Source organism: Antechinus flavipes, chromosome 1, assembly GCF_016432865.1.
Source record: "Antechinus flavipes isolate AdamAnt ecotype Samford, QLD, Australia chromosome 1, AdamAnt_v2, whole genome shotgun sequence".
Classification (NCBI taxonomy): domain Eukaryota; kingdom Metazoa; phylum Chordata; class Mammalia; order Dasyuromorphia; family Dasyuridae; genus Antechinus; species Antechinus flavipes.
This window is the reverse complement of record NC_067398.1, coordinates 568356368-568374516: the sequence shown is the minus strand read 5'-3', so window position 1 is coordinate 568374516 and position 18149 is coordinate 568356368. Positions and strand designations below refer to the sequence as shown.

Sequence of the window (18149 nt, the reverse complement as noted above, 5' to 3'; positions counted from 1 at the left end):
CTTGGGCCCAGATAGCTAGATTCTTAGAGGCCTATCTTTCTGCATGGGTCCAAGAGCTCCCTCCGAATGTCTCCAAATCCAAAGATTTGTCCTTCAGCCTCTGTCTCTGCTTTCTTCAGCCTCCAGCCAGCACAAAGATGGAATGAATCTCTTGTCTCCTTCACTTGGGGCTGGCCTAGCTTTCTGGAGAGTCTTTCAGACCAGCTTGATCTCAGTGGGGTGAGATGAAGATGAATCTGGTTGTGTCTCTGAGAGAACCTTCTCAATCTTCTTCTCGACTTGTAGGTTCTTCCTCTGAAAACTATTCTGACTAGTCCCTTTGAAGCTCTATTTATTCAAGAGAGAGGAATTGTGGGATGTGAGAGAGAGGGAGTATGGGTTTCTCCCAGAGTGTTCTCTGGCCCTAACAGCTTCAAGGAAGGTATGAATTCACAAAGTTACATAATTTTGTGAATCTCCCATACTTGTGAACCCCAATGAGTAAAGGTGTGAACACAAGCATTGTATTAATTAATTCTACTTAGTACCTTGTTTCAGGTTCTGGCCCAAAACATCTTCTTGTAAGATCAATCAATAATCTATCAACTCTAATTAGTTAGCAGTTTGTAAAGATTCCAACAAAAAGGCTTGTTTTTCTAGAGCTCTTTTTAAAGAAATCATAAATGAAAATTGCACAGGATAAAAAGTAAATTGCCCCAACTTGGGAGAGAGAGTATGGGGTAAAATGAATGAATGAATACATTTTTAAAATCTAACCCCCACCCCCACAATATCTTACAAAATATAAGCAACCAAAAAGTATATTCCTAAGCAATGATAGATTATAAAGTGAGGCTAAAAAGATGCAGTCTAACATGGAAGAGACCCAGAACAAAAAAGCAACTCAAAGCCAAAAAAAGAGCTTAACCAGAGAGTAGTTAACAGTGTCAAATGATGCAGAAAGAATAAGGAGGATTTGAATAAAAATGCTTTTAGGTAAATTGCTGACATTGGAAATCAGATTACAAAGGGTTAAGGAAATAAACTACATAGTAAGAAACTAAGTGGAGGTATTCAGTGGAAGGCACTCTTTCAAGAGATTTAGTTTGGTGTATAGGTTATTATTATTTGTCCTTCATTCTAGAAAAGGAAGACAATGACCTCAGGAAAGTGAAACCATGACTTGTGAGTTGCACTTAAGTGAAGGAGGGCTATGCAAATAAGAGGGTGAGGCTGGTGTGTAGATAAGAGACTATTAGATAGGATGATTGTTTGAGGGCATAGCAGAGATTCAGGAAGAATTGTATGAAGAATAACAGATGACAGAAAGAAAAGTCAACTTTCCTGGGATGCAAATATTCTGAAGTCAGGAGGACCTGAATTCAAATCTGATCTCAGGTACTTAACACTTAACCTCAATTGCCTCAGCAAAAAAAAAAAAAAAGAAGCATACCTCCCCTTTACCATGACTTTTATCTGTACATCTCTCAATTTCGTAATGAGCCATTTGATAACATGGAAGGAGAAAGTCTATCACTAACATTTCCAAAGAGTTACACATTTTATTAAGGAGTTAAATATGCTGTTGTGTCACAGTTCCCTTTTAATGTCCTGACACAGTTTCCCTAATTGTCTTATTCAGTTACTCTGCCTCAGGCTATAATCATTCCCTCAAATTGTTTGATGGCATAAAGGTCTTTATCCATTTGAGATGTCACTAGAATATCAGGAGCATCTTCCCTATTATGTCATCGTTCTTTTATTCTATAAAAGAATCTGGATTCTTGGAGATGGTTGTCTCATTCAGCCCTGGAACCAAACCATGGATCCATTTGGTTACAGTAAATCTCTCCCTTTCAAATAAAATATTAAATTGTTCTCTAATCTCTATCTTGCCTCATTTTCTCTGGCATTACAATGTGTATATACATATATGTGTGTCCATGTATATATACACATATACATATATATATGTACTCACAAAACAAATGAGTGAACTTTGACGGTTAATTTGAATTAGAAAATAAAATGACAAAACATCATCAGATTTGTTTATTGTGTTGCATGAGAAAAAGTAAAGTTAGAATTATAGATGCTTCTCATTTTTAGATGATTTAGTTCATTAAAAATATTTCTCAGGGGTATTAGATGGTGCAGTAGAATCAGTAGAGTACTGACCCTAGAGTCAGGAGGATCTGAGTTCAAATATGCCCTCAGCCATTTAACACTTATTAGTTATGTAATTCTGGGCAAGTCATTTAACCCCAATTCCCTAACAAAAGAAACATTTCTCTTTAAATTTTTACTTTTGCAAATCCAAATCTTAGCAACAGCATCACATTAATTTAAGTTTCACATGGAGTAGCATGAGAATTTAGAAACATTTAAATAACTGGTAGAAAATGCCTCATTCCCATTCTTCTAAGGGAAAAAAAGACAATGAAGTGTTCCTCAATGTTAGGTAACAATATTGCTGGAGAACAGGGGCAAAATGCAATTCACGGTTCTACCTATTTTTTTTAATGAGCCAATTTCTATAATTCTTTTTCTTTTTTGGCCATTTATTTACTGAAAGACAGGAAGTCTAAGAACTTCATTTTCAAGTCAAAGCCTTAGATCAGGAAGAGGAATTATTAACCAGCTTGTAGTTGCTGTAGCAGCCAACAGTAGCAAAGAGTAGTTAATCTTCATTTGAACAAATGCTGGCTTGGAGGATCACTTTGAAAGGTACAGTATAGAGGATATTCTTGGTCAGGTCTATAAAGAGAGCCTGTGAGGTCCCTTCCTGTTCTGAAATTGCTTCTGAATTAATCAAGAAAAGCAAAGGCATAGTTAACAAATAGCAACAAAAAACACTGGGTTTATAGTGAGAAATTGTAGATCCAAATTCTGACTCTGCCATGTGCTACCTAGAGTTTTCAAGGCTTCAATTTCCCTATAAAATGAGGGAAGTTTGGCCAGATGACTTTTACTTAGCTTCTATTTTAAAATCTACCTAGAGTTTTCAAGGCTTCAATTTCCCTATAAAATGAGGGAAGTTTGGCCAGATGACTTTTACTTAGCTTCTATTTTAAAATCTACAACCATAAAGGGGAATGGGAGAAATTCCCAGGTTAATCTCATGTGGTGCTTATAAATCCTAAAAGTTTTTGGCCTTGTTTCATAGAAATCTTTTAAGCCCATTCCTTTAAAAATTTCATATATGTTCCTAGCCAAGACCTTCTAAGAGACTGCCTTCAAATACTGAGTCAATTAAAATAATCTTACTCTGAAACCAACAGACCAGCCTCCATACTGGTATGAAAGACCCTGATAGTCATATTTTGGAAAATTTAGACGTGAATAATGTACCCTGATTATAGTTAGGTGAGATAGTAAAGTACTGGACTTGAATTAAGGAAGACCTACCTCAAAAATTACTCACTAAGTGATCCAATACAAACCATTTCACTGGTTCCTCCCTTCTGTTCCTCCCTTCCTTTTTCTGTAAAATGAGAATCACCATAACACCTGCCTCACAAAGTTACTGTGAAGATCAAATGAAATAATAATATACATAAAGAGGCTTACAAAGCATCATATGAATTTTACATACTATAATTATTAGTAACTGCAGATTGAGCCAGAGTGGTGCTTTATTCTGCTTTCCTTTAACATAGTTAAGTTACAAAGAAAAATAACAATAACAATTAAAATTGCTCATATTTATAGAGTACTTAAGGTTTAGAACATGTTTTATATTCGTTATCTCATTTAAATTCCCTAATGGTCTTTTGAGATAGCTACTACAGGAAATTGCCTTCATTTTATAAAAGATGAAACTAAAACTCAGAAAATTTAAGTAATTTGTCCTTTGTCAAGGTGGAATTTGAACTCAGAATTTCCTTTGCCCAAGTTTAGTATGCAATCCATTACACTGCAGGACCTCTCACTTAGGAAATTGTTTCTACTGACTTTCAGTTATCAGATTGGGGTGACAAGCTTTCCTCATGTTTGATCCATTTCCTGAACTCATTTCTAATGACAATGAAAGCAGGGATGAAGTTAGAACAGAAAATTAATATCTCTATCTGATCAAATTCAAAACACTTCCTTCCTTAACCTATGGCCAATGTGGAGATGGTCTTTTCTGAATTTACTAAGTCTGTTCCTAAATATATAATCCATCTCTGTGTGTATATATACACATACATACATAACACAGCATTTAAGAACCCAATAGAAAAATGAAGTACAGAAATAAATGAATTGAAGAGAGGTAATATAGATTAAAGAGCAAATCTTGAACTAAGAATGAGGCAATACAGCAGAACATAAAAAGCATCATACTTCATCATACTAAATCAAGTCCTATTACAAACTAAATTTAGTATCCCTGGGCAAGTTGGCTCTAAGTTTGTTAATGAAACCATTTGTCATTTACCATTGAAAGTATTAGAGAACTAATAATAGGGTGCTCAGAACTTCCTAGAAGGATGGAACTATACAACTATTGAAATATTAGTGGTTGTTCAGGCACTGAGTCTTTTTCAACTCTTCCTGATCCCATGGACTTCTATCCTCCATTGTTTCCCAAAATCTGTCCAAACTCATGTTCATTGCTTCCATGATACTTTCTATGAATCTCTGCCATTCCCTTTTCCTTTTGCCTTCAATCTTTTTCCCAACATTAGGATCTTTTGCAATGATTCCCATCTTCTTATTATGTGGTCAAAGTAAACTTCAGCTGATTCAGTATTTGACCTTCAAACAAATAGTCTAAATGAATTTCTTTAAATATTGACTGATTTGCTCTCTTTGCTGTTCCAAGGAGTTTCAAAAATCTTCTCTAATATAATTCAAAAGCACTGATTCTGAGGCGCTCAGCTTTCTTTATAGATTCATCTCTGATGAAAATATACCTTTGACTTTGTTGGCAAGGAGATGAATCAGCTTTTTAGTATGGAGTCCAAATTTGCTTTCCTTCCAAGAAGCAAGAGCCTATTAATTTCTTAGCTGCAGTTGTCATCTGCAATGATCTTTGAATCCAAGTATATAAAATCTGAAAATACTTCCATTTCTTCTCTATTTGCCTGACAAGACTAGTTCCCAAGATCTTCATTTCTCTGATGTTAAGCTTCAACCAACTTTTACACTCCTCTTTCATCCTCATCAAAAGGCTTCTTAATTCTGCACTTTCTGTTATTAGAGTGGTATCTAATGCTTATTTGAGATTGCTGATATTTCTCTTAGCAACTTTAATCTAGCTTTTGATTAGACTATTTTGCATGATGGACTTTGAATATAAGTTAAATAAAGTGACAATATCTGGCTTGCAGTACCTGTTTTCTAATCCTAAACTAATCAATTGTTCCATGTTCAATTCTAACTTCATATTATTGGATCAGATATTTTCCTTGATTATTTGTAAAACCTCATCAGGCGGCTATTTTGCTTCCTTGCCCTTCTTTTCCTATGACATTTTTTTTGTCACTTTTTCTTGTATTATATTACAAGCTTCTATCCATAGCTCTTCAGGCATTCTATCTGCCAGATAGAATCCTTTAAATCTACTCACCATTTCTACTTCATAGTCATAAAAGATGTTATTCAGGTCATACCTCTACAATCTGATAGTTTTTCCTACTTTCAATTTAAATCTGAATTTATCAATAAGAAGCACATGATTTGAGCCACAGTCAGCTTCAGGTCTTATTTTAACTTATTTTATAGAGCTTTTCTATCTCTGGCTGCAAGATATATAATCAATCTGATTTCTATATTGATTACAATGATGTCAGTGTGTAGAGTTATCTTTTGAATTAAGGGGAGAAAAAAGTGTTTGCTATGACCACCAACAAACTATTTTGACAAAACTCCACTGGTCTCTGCCCTGCTTCATTTTGTACTTCAGGGCCAAACTTGCCTATTATTCTAATTGTCTTTTAATTTCTGACTTTTGCATTCAATGCCCTATAATGAACATGACATTTTTTGACATTTTTTAAATTATTTTTTTTTAATTTTCAAAATATATACATGGATAATTTTCAACATTCACCCTTACAAAACCTTATGTTCTAAATTTTTTCCCTCTCTTCCCCTCACCCCTACCCCTAGATGGCAATTAATCCACTATATGTTAAACTTGTGCAATTCTGCTAAACATGTTTCTACAAAAATATCATGCTGAACAAGAAAAATCAAATGAAAAAGAAACAAATGAGAAAGAAAACAAAATACAAGCAAACAATAACAAAAAGAGTGAAAATATTATGTTATGATCCACACTCAGTTTCCTTCGTCCTCTCTCTGAGTGTAGATGGCTCTCTTCAACGGAACTGTTGGCATTATTTCTAGATGTAACTCTTCATAGAACTGGTCAAATTTTGCCTCCTTGGCAATAGTAGTTAAAGCAAGGACTTATAATGTTGAATAGTTTGCCTCGGATTCCAACTGATACCATTTTGTACACATCGTATTACTTTTCTCACTTTTATTGACTATAGGGATTCTTGCCCTGCTTAGTATATATAATGATCTTCTGAATTAAATTCACCCATTCCTGTCCATTTAAGTCCACCGACACACAAAATGTTTAATCCTGCCATCTCCTTCACAGATTTTACATTCCAGGTTCCTATGCAACACTTTTTGTCACCAGACACATCCACATCTGAGCTTTCTTTTGTCTTTGAACCAGCCACTTCATTCTTCTTTGAACTACTTGGGCACTTTCAAACTTAAGGGGCTTATCTTCTGGTGTCATATATTTTGTCATTTTAATACAGTCCATGGGGTTTTCTTCTTATCAAAGACACTGGAGTGGTTTGCCAATTCCTTCTCTAATTCATTTTACAGAAGAGGAACCGAGGCAAACAGAGTTAGGTGACTTGCTCAGGGTTACACAGTTGGTAAATCAACCTAGTTGAGGTCCCCTAGTTCTCCCAGAACCCAGGGCCAGCACTCTATCCACTGCACCATTTAGGTGCCTTACTATGACACTTCACTTCTGGACAATGTCATTATTCCAACCTAGCTGAGATTAGAAAGCTTTCCTCTTTGTTCTCTTTAAGTGCTTCTAGATTTCAGTTATTTAATGATTGGTTAATGAAAATAAGCTGTTAAAATGAAAACAATTGGCCAAAACAATAAAGGTGTAATATTTAGTAACTCCACGATGTTTGAATTTTAGCACAATGATAGAAACACAAATGATTTGAAATACATCTTTAAAAATAAAAAAGTCTCACTAGCTGGAGACTCTAGAGAATTTGCAAGTGTAGATTGTGATTTATAGAAAAGAATCTGGTTTCATTGTGGTTTTGGAATTGAGGCTGAGGAAGGAATAAGTGTAGTATGTAATTTCTCTGAACTTGTCCTGGCACGCTAAGAAGAACTCGTTCTAACAAGGAATTATTCTACAGCCAGTTATACTGGAAGCTGAAAGTAACTATTATAAATGTCAACCTCTGAACTTTCTAACAAGCACAAATCTTGAAATCTTTGTAGTTGAATTATATTAGGGTTTTTTTTTCCCATTACTTGTTATTTAAAAAGAAAAAATAATGTATTTGAAAATATTTTAATATGGTAAGCTCTAGCTATATACTATTTTTCTAATGCTTGGTAATATTCAATCTGTTTATATTTTTAAAGTTGCCACCTAATATTAACCCTGTAATTTAGAAGAAAATACTTATTCACTGATTTGCCCTGGATTGAATATTAACTTTTCCCAACTACCTCTCTCAAGGTCTTATCACCACTGAGCATATACCTAGCCTTCCCCAGCCCCTCTACCTTTCGGTTTTCCTGTTGTTATTTGTCCTTCATTCTGGAAGAGAACCATGACATCAGGAAGTTGGTAGCATGATATGCAAGCGAATTAGATTTTCATTATGTGTTGTGTGGAATTAGCATTCTTTTCATAACAAATCATCCTAGATCAATTATTCTTCCTTTCAATGTCCTATCATCTTCTGGTGATCACTGAAACCTATCATTTTCCTAAAAAATATTATATTCCTTGACAGCCTTAACAACACTGGTCACTATTCTCACCCCAACCTCCTTCTTTCTGCCCTCTGCTTTCCACCTCTTTCATTTTTCTTCTCTCCCTCCTCTTTTCTTTTCCTTCCTCCCTGCATCCCTCTCTTTCTCTCTAATTCACATACACATGCACAAGCACATACACACACATATGCATGCACACATACATGAAAGCACTGACACTTTCTGACCTACAATCTTCAATCCACAATCAATAATGATGCACAAAAAAAATAATAATAATAATATGTAACGCTTCCATAATGTCTACTACACGCCAGAAACTATGCTAAATGTTTTACAAATATTATCTCACAACAACCCTGTGTTGTTGTTCTGTCACTTTAGTCATGTGGAACTCTTTATGAATGGGATCATCAAATGGGATATTTGATGTTTTTTAACAGAGATAATGGCTTCCCATTTCCTTCTCCAGGTCATTTTACAGGAAACTGAGGCAAACAAGATTAAGTGACTTGACCAGGATCACAGAGGTCAGATTTAAATTCAGGTCTTCCTGATTCCATGCACAATGCTTTTATATACTGCACCATCTCACTGCCCTATAACCCTAGGAGGTAGATGTTATTATTAGCCCCATTTTACAGATGAAAAAACAGAGGTAAATAGAGATTAAGTAATTTAACTAGGGTCACATAATGAGTAAGTGTTTTTCTTAATTATAAGAGAGGATTCCAATGTTTTCCTTCAGACAGAATTGTGATATAAAGACAAAGATCTTAATTTTTTTTTTTTTAACTGACACACATAAAAGTAATCTAGAGAGTCCTTTCAATTGAAGAGTAAACCTAAAACCAGGCTACAATGCACTAAGAAGTGGAAGAAGAGAAAGTAGATTTAAAAAGACTTTTTTTTCTTGGAGTCTGATTATAAGACTCCTAAAGATATGGGACAGAAAGTCTGAAAGAACAGTGGGATCAAATAAAGGTTTTTTAAGCATGGAAGACTTGGGCATGTTTATAGGTAGCACTAATGGAGGAGAAGATATGAAAAAACTGAACATCAGAGGAAGGAAGATAACTTATAAGAGGCAAGCTCCTAAAGCAGATTCAAAAGCCCAAGAGGTACTGACCTTGGAGAGAAGGATCACCTCTTCAGAGCCTGGAACAGAGGGAGCAGATTTATCTATTTACATGAGAGAGCAGGATCGGGGGACTTACCAGCTCATTCCAATTTCCATCTGTATATTCAATTCCATGGACCTGGGGTAATCCCTATTGTGTGTCTCCTCCTCTCTTTCTAGTTTCCTTTTATATGTTGTAAGGACAACTACCTCCTTTAACCACCATCACCAGCCCAAAACTGTAAGCTCCATGAAGGCGGGACTGTCTCTCCCCCCCCTTTATTTGTATCCCCATGACTCAGAAGTATCATAGTAGGTCTTAATAAATGTTTGTTAACTGGCAAGCGCTTGATAAAAGTTTGTTAAATTGAATGTTTGTCAAATTGGCTATCCTTCGATCTAGGCAGGTGCAGTATTTAATTTAGTTGGTTTGTAAGTGCACTGCAACTCTATGATCCTAAACTTTAAAAGTAAGACATTTTCATGGATTAAATATATTAACTCATAGCCTTAGGGCTGAAAGGCATTTGAACTGACAAAGATAAGTCTTCCTGACTCCAGGACCAGCATTCCACATACTGTTCCATCTAGCTGCTCTTCTTTTCATTAGCAGTACTTTAAATTAAAATTTATCTATCAAGAGGCAGAGTGGATTCGTAGATAAGAGAAATGACCTTGAAAGTCCCACCTGTAACACCTACTTGCTTTGTATCATTCACTTTTAAGAAGGAGTCTTCTCACCTGGGAATTTCCAGAGCCACTAAAACCACTGGTCTTATCCCTACAGCAATTATATTGAGAACAAGAAGTACCTAGTATAAGGATTATACAATTAAGGAATCTTTCCATACAGAATCTATATTTTTAAGATTTTCTGCCAACACACTTCTATCAATTTTAACTGTAATTCCCTCTAGTATTTCATTAAAACAGCTTGGAAGCACTATAGTTTTACAGGATATTTAAGGTCATTTTGACAACACCATTTATGGCAAGTAGTCTGGCATAATGAATCAATCAATGATCAATGACTTTTCTCAAATTACCTGAGCTAGATGCAGAGATTTGGTATCCTTCCTTACACAGAAAATGTAGAGTAGATAAAGAGGTATTAAAATAAGTGTAACCATGTGCCTTGAGCTAGCCCTGGTATCATCTGAAAATTGGCTGAGGAGGCAGTCCAGGAAGGAGCCAGCAGTCCAGGAAAAACCCAGACCTTGAGATATTACAGCTCTTTACTTCTCGGGGAAAGAAAAAGATTTCTTTCTCTGCTCTCACCCTCAAACCCCAGTGATGGCATGTAACAGCACTGCTTTGTCACCAGTGTGAAGTACATTTCAAATGCATTCAGAAGGGAGAAGAGACATACACTCTGGGCACATTCAAACACAGACACATACAGAAGCAGCAGTCAAATAGCTTCAAGGAATGTGACTCCTAGCAACAGAGAAGAGAGCCAATTTTGGTTTCAAGAATTAGCCCTGGAAGATAGGTACTGACATCAGGAAGAAAATAGACCGAGGTAACCTAGCTAAGTGACACATACAGCAGAAAAGAGAAGAGGGGGATAGCATGAGGATTCCATTAGTTAAGAAACTACATATCAGAGGTATGTCTTTCCAGGGCAACATGTGCTCACATCATTTGTGCCTCACTACCAGAAACTATAAACCTGTTCCTTCTCTTCCCACTGATGCTTTATGTATTCATGAGAAACTGAAACTCAGATTTAGGAGGGAACATTTCATAGTTCTTTCTATGCCATCTTAGTAAATGCTGTTGCTTTGAGCTAATTGTGGCTATTGGATTGCCATTTAAAATAAGTTCATTGTTGTGAACTGATTCAACCATTCTGGAGAGCAATTTGGAATTATGCCCAAAGGGCTCTCAAACTGTGCATACCCTTTAAACTAGCAATGTCTCCACTGGGCTTATATTCCAAAGAGATCTTAAAGGAGGGAAAGGGACCCACATGTGCAAAAATGTTTGTAGCAGCCCTCTTTGTAGTGGCTAGAAACTGGAAACTGAGCAGATGCCCCTCAACTGGAGAATGGCTGAATAAGTTATGATATATGAACATTATGGAATATTATTGTTGTGTAAGAAATGACCAACAGGATGATTTCAGAAAGGCCTGAAGAGACCTACATGAACTGATGCTAAGTGAAATGAGCAGAACCAGGAGATCATTATACATAGCAACAACAAGATTATAAGATGATCAATTCTGATGAGTGTGGCTCTTTTCAACAATGAAATGATTCAACCAGTTCCAATGACCTTGTGATGAAGAGAGCCATCTGTACCCAAAGAGAGGACTGTGGGAACTGAGTGTGAAATACAACATAATATTTTCACTCTTTTTTGTTATTTGCTTGCACTTTGCTAATTTTTTTTCTTTTTGATCTGATTTTTCTTTTGCAGTGTAATAATTGCGGAAAAATATATAGAAGAATTGCTTATGTTTAACATATATTGGATTACTTTCATCTAAGGGAGAGGATGGTGGAAGGGAGGAAGAAAAATTTTGAAACACAAGGTTTTGCAAGGGTGAATGTTGAAACTATCTGCATATATATATATATATATATATATATATATATATATATTTTAAATCTGACCAAACAGCTTTATTCAATAGAGGTTTTCAGAAGAAGACAGTAATGTAAATCATAGTATTCGAGCCAAACTTGCATCTCACTAAGCACTTTGTCTGTTTGTTTGTTTTTTATTATTATAACTTTTTATTGATAGAACCCATGCCAGGGTAATTTTTTACAGCATTATTCCTTGCATTCACTTCTGTTCCGATTTTTCCCCTCCCCCAGATGGCAAGCAGTCCTTTACATGTTGAATAGGTTACAGTATATCTTAGATACAATATATGTTTGCAGAACCGAACAGTTTTCTTGTTGCCAGGGAGAATTGAATTCAGAAGGTATAAATAACCCAGAAAGGAAAACAAAAATGCAAGCAGTTTATATTCATTCCCCAGTGTTCTTTCTTTGGGTGTAGCTGCTTCTGTCCATCTTAGATCAATTAAAGCTCTCTTTATCGAAGAGATCCACTTCCATCAGAAAACATCCTCAAACAGTATTGTTGTTGAGGTATATAATGATCTCCTGGTTTTGCTCGTTTCACTTAGCACCAGTTCTCGCCAGTCCTCTCTGTATTCATCCTGCTGGTCATTCCTTACAGAACAATAATATTCCATAACATTCATATACCACAATTTACTCAACCATTCTCCAATTGATGGGCATCCTTTCATTTTCCAGCTTCTAGCCACTACAAACAGGGCTGCCACAAACATTTTGGCACATACAGGTCCCTTTCCCTTCTTTAGTATCTCTTTGGGGTATAAGCCCAGTTATCTGCATATATTTTGAAAATAAAAAGCTAAAAAAAAATTAATTAGTTAAAATAAAATAAAATAAAGTAAGTTCATTTCGGATGGAAAATACCAGAGAGAGAAGTATGGAGACTGGATGTGGATCAAAGTACAGATAGTATTTTCACTTTTTTGTATGTTTGTTTGCTATTTCTTTCTCATGGTTTTTTCCCCTTTGATCTGATTTTTCTTGTATAATACAACAAATATGGAAATATTTTTTAAAGTATTGTACATGTATAACCTCTATCAGACTGCCTGCTGTCTTAAGGGGGGAGAGGTAAAACAGGGAGAAAAAAAATTGGAATTTAAAATCTTACAAAAATGCATGTTGAATGATCCATTCAGGAGATATGTTCTAAGGGCTCTCAAACTGTGCATAGTGTCACCACTGGGTCTGTATCCCAGAGATCATTAAAGGGGGAAAAAGACCCACATGCAAAAATGTTCGTAGCAATCCTTTTTCTGGGGACAAGGAATTAGAAATTGAGTGGATATCCATCTGTTGAGGAATGGCTGAGTAAGTTAGGTTATATGAATGTCATGGAATATTGCTCTATAAGAAATGATGAGCAGGCTTATAAAACTTGGAAAGATTTACAAGAACTAATGCTGAGTAAAATGAGCAGAATTGAGAGAACATTGTACATAACAACAAGACTATGATGGACTTGGCTCTTCTCATCAATGTAGTGATTTAAGTCTTTTCCAAAAGACTCAGGATGGAAAATGCCAGCAGTATCCACAGAGAGAACTATGGAGATTGAATGTGGATGGTAGCATAGTATTTTCACCTTTTTTTATTTGTTTTGTTTTCTTTCTTGTGGATTTTTCCTTTTTGGTCTGATTTTTCTTGCACAAAATGACAAATATGGAAATATGCTTAAAAGAATTGCATATATTTAACCTTTATTAGACTGCTTGTTGTCTTGAGAAGAGGGAAAGTAAGGAAAGGACAGAAAAAATCTCTAAAATGAATGTTGACAACTATCTGTGTATATTTGGAAAAATAAAATACTATTATGGAAAAAATTCAATAATTTCGTTGGTAAAGGCTTGTGAGCTATAGTGATAGAAGTGCATATGCAAAGAATAACTAAACCCAAGGTATTATGTCAGGCCTCCAATGTAAGTATGAGTTGAGGTAACAGCTCCCAAGGGAGTACTACTAAGAAAATTGAGAAGACAATATTTCTAACACCAATCTCATAGGACTGGTAGAAGGATTTAATTTTTTAAATATGCAAAGTGTTTTATAATTATAAAACATCATACAAATATAAACTTAATATGAAATAATATTGAAATGATAGCTTTATTCTAATTTATACATCTTCCTAAACATTCTTGTCCCTAGACAACAAAATTTGGCAGTTTATAGATCTTTATGGTGGATTACTTCCTATGTTTTTATTGTTGAGCTTTTAAAAATAAGTAAAATACAATGGAAGGTCAAACAAAATTAATAAAAATGAAAGCAGTAAACAAGTTGTTAGGATGACTATTGTGCAAAGACAGTTACCTTTTGTAATTTGATTTTCAGTCACTGTACAGGAACTGGACATTACTTCCCACTCCCACTTTAGGCAAGAGGAGATTGCAAAATGTATATAGTAGACGATCAGTACTTTTTCTCAAATTTTTAATAAGAAAAGGTGAATATTGTCATTCATTTTTAATTGACATTTTAGAATTAAACAAAGTCGTGAACATCTAAGGTTTGTCCTTTTCCTAAATGCTACATATTTGTGGGATTTTTATTGCTACAATAACATCAAGGAAAAAAATTCCACTGCTATTATAATTTTCTTCAAACTTTTAAGGAAGTGTAATAACCTATTACAAAGTGTCAGTTAATACCAACAGAATTATTTCCAAATTTTACATATAGAACTGACTTAGTGAATATAATCAGAAGCTTGGACAATATGTGAATAAATGAAATTTATAAAATATTGTATTTTAGCCAGAAAATCCCAATAATTACCAAAATCTGTGAAATTTTTAAAAAATAAATATTAAAAAACACCAAAATCTATGAAGTAGCAAAACTGATTAATTTGGACATCAACTAGATAACCCTTTTTAGTAACAAAAGGACAAGTTGAAAGAGCAGAGAAAAAGGGAAAAAGCAATTACTAAAAATAAAATATGAGAACAAAATGAAGCAACATTAATGGAAAGCAGACTAAATAAGATGCCAAAGTTTGAATTTCCCAGAGTAAAGATCTTATGCAACGTTTATGAATTATCATCAGTCCTTTATAGATCTTTATTTCAGTCATTCATCTGAAAATAATTTTCTTCAATAGTGATGGCTCTTTAAATAGATAAGTGAATGAAATATCATCTAATCAATTTTTGTTATGCCAAAGTTTCCTTTTAATGTTGTGACCCAGTTTCTCCAATTGTCCTATTTAGTTATTCTGCCTCAGACCTTTCCCGTTTAATGTTTGAGATAAAGGTTTTATATCTTTAGGTTATAGATATTCCGTCTTAATGTTTGACAAGATAAAGGTTTATCCATTTTAGATATCATTAGAATATCAGTAACCTCCCTCCATTAGGTTATCCCCACCTAGGTACCCCCATTATGTCATTGTTCTTGCTATTCTATAAAAAGCTTGCTGTCCCGACAGGAGACTAGACTCTTTGAGATGATAGTCTCGTCTAGCCCTGGGATCAAGCATGGATCCATTGATCCCAGTATTTCTCTCCATTTAATAAACTATTGAATTGGTCTCTAATCTCTTGTCTTGCTCAGTTTCTTTGGCATTACATTTTCCAACTGAAATTAAGAAGTACAGTAGAAAAATCAAATTCTAGATTATGAAGTCAAGACATCTTTGTGTGTAATTCCTGCCTAAGTCACTTAAATCACTTAACCTCCCAGATTTTGTTTCATTTTTTGTAAAATTAGAGTAATAATTGTACAACTGTATAATGTCTGAGGGAGTTCTTATAAGCACTATATAGATATTGGTTAGGGCAGCTGGGTGGCACTGTAATGCCAGGCCTGAAGTTCAATAAGACACATCTTCCTAAATTGAAATTTGACCTCAAGACACTTGCTAGCTGTGTGACTTTGAACAAGTCACTTAATCTTATTTGCCTCAGTTTCCACATCTGTAAAATAAGCTGGAAAAGGAAATAGCAAATCATTCTAGTGTCCTTGCCAAGAACACCCCAAATGGAGGTCATGGAGAGTCAGATATGGCTTGAAAATTGAATAACATACAATAACAATAGATGTTGGTTGTTGCTATTGTTGTTAAGACTAATCTCACAGGGAGACAATGTAATAAGACCACCCCAATCTTATATCTGCATTGTTGGACAGTGTTTCCACAATGAGAGTTCCCACCCTGAAGAAATCACAAGTCTAAAACAAAACTTTATATGAATGTTTTCATTTATAGTAGTTAAATAGAACATTTTTAAATTGTGGGAAGTAGGATTAGGGACAGGCAGGAAGGCAATACTATGTGAGAAAAAAATAAGAAATGGAAACAGTACTTCCCAACATTTACCACAAATGAGAATACTTGGGAACTGAGGGAAAGTAGTTTACTGGCACAGATGCCACGAAGAAGATAGTGGGGGGTTGCTTAAAAAAAAAAAAAAAAAAAAAAAAGTAAAAAATTCAGTTGAATGTTTTGGGATTTCCGTCAATTTGTGTGGAAAATGGAAAACAATTATTTTATGCAAAGTTTCTCACTGTATCAGTCCCAGAAAGTTTAATAAAAAAGATTTCTATGTTATTGTTAATCCAAAAATAGGCTTAAAGACAAAGATTATCATTTTCCCTTTCTCAGCTTCTTCACTGCCTTTATCCATTTATACTTCAGAAATCAGACACTGATAAACTGGTTCTACTGCCACTGAAATTTGCTAAAACGGTCACTCTATAATCCCACATCCTATGCAGCTTTCTTTTTTCTTTGTCCTCTAACAAATTACAGAGGGATCTTTACTTAAGTTCTTGTTCCTCTCTTTCTCCTACCTATGCTTCTGGTCTGTCTGACATGAATGGCATATTGCTTATATCTGAAGTAGGTACTGACAGCTAAGTGATTGTTAATCTCAAATCTATGATAAAAACGGAACCTAAATCCAATCTAATATTACTATAGTAGGTTTTTTTTATTGCTATCCGCTCTTAATTATATCCCATTAAAATAATATTAATAAGGTCTGCATATTTACAAAGCGTTTTACAAGTATTATCTCCTTTTATTCTCACAATTGGGGAAGGTTAGATATTATTCCTTTTCCATTTTACAGAGGAGAAATCTGGGTCAAATGAAACTTTTAAGTCATTTGTGCAAGGTCACGCAGCTAATAAGGGTCGGAGGCTAGATTTGAATTCAGGACTTCCTAAATCCATTATGCACCACTCAGCTTTAATCAACAACTTCAATCTCTTTCACTAGAATGCCTACAACTGCAAAAATCGGCCTAAGTCTTTTTCCTCTCCAGCCCTGTTTCTGACGGGCAAAGACAGGACCCAAGAGCTGAATGAAAGTTGGGGAGGAGTCAGAGAAATGGATAAGCGAACAAACCGGGTAGCAGTAAAAGATGTACAAATCCTAAAGGACTGGTAAACTCTCTGAAATCAACTTCGTTCAGAAAGGGCCCTTTTTCACTTACATTAATTGAACACTAAAGCCCCAGATATTCACGTGACTTTTAAGATCGCTCAAGTTCTTAAGTAATTCACCTTCGCCAAGGCAGGGTGTGAAGGACGCTCCAATCTGCCATACCCGAGGAAGCCCATTATCGTCAGAGCAGCTTCCTCTCTTCCTCCCTCCTCCCCCTACTTCAGATGCAGGGAGCCGCGGCAGTGCAGCCGCCCGCAGCAGATTTCTGCTCCAGGTGAGATGCCCTAAGGCTTTTTCCAAGACTTTCCAGCTCCACCTTGCAACTGCAGAGAAGCCAAGAACTGGGAGCTAATCTAAGGTCAAGCTTACTGCTGCCCCCACACGGACACAGCCGAACTGTGCCCAAACACTCCCAAGCCTGCCAAATCTAGGGCAGTCATCAGGACTGGGAGCGGAGGCCTCGGAGCAGAGGTCCCATCCCCGGCACGGGAGGATGGCATTGCAGGCCCCTCCCTTCCCGGAAAAGGGAGAGAGAGAGCCCCGGGCTCTCTCGTCTTGGCCTCTCATCCACTTACTTTCCTCCTCTCCCCCTGCAAGAAGAATATGGGGCTCCCTGGTACCCAGACACCGCACTCACCTCCCCAAGTCCGGAACCTGCCACGGGTGGGAGAGGTAGAAATTCGGCACAGGAGCAAGCCTTCCAGGAGTAGCCTCGGCCCAGGCCCAGGGTTTACAGGAACCAAAAGCCAAACCAGCAGAGGCGGAGTTGTGACCGCGCTCCACCCCGCTTAGTCTCGGCGGCCCCCGCCCCATCCTCTCTCCGCCCCATCTTCCATCCGGCCCCTAAGGCTCAGCTTCTCGGGTCTCAGAGCCGGAGGTGTGGCCGCCACCTCCGCCGGAGCGGCTCCCTCGGATCTCCGAGCGTACAGAGTCCTGAACTCGGGGGCTCCTGCCTGGGGGTCTACGAAACCGTGGAAGCTCTCAGGCGTCAGGCTTGGATCCTCCGTCCTTCCCCAAGTTTCAGCCCCGTTAGTAGATCCCACTCTGCCACTTTCACGTGCAC

At 36.3% G+C, this 18149-nt stretch overlaps 1 protein-coding gene across 1 annotated transcript in view; it reads right to left on the bottom strand.

Moving 5' to 3' along the window:
• The window catches only part of CPNE3 (copine 3), a 60723-nt gene extending 42818 nt beyond the window's left edge, over window positions 1-17905 (bottom strand). Inside the window, exon 1 of the mRNA XM_051970805.1 lies at window positions 17724-17905. The gene's annotated coding sequence lies outside the window, so the exon portion shown is untranslated. The remainder of the gene's footprint in view (window positions 1-17723) is intronic.
• Between the last annotated feature and the right edge of the window lie 244 nt (window positions 17906-18149).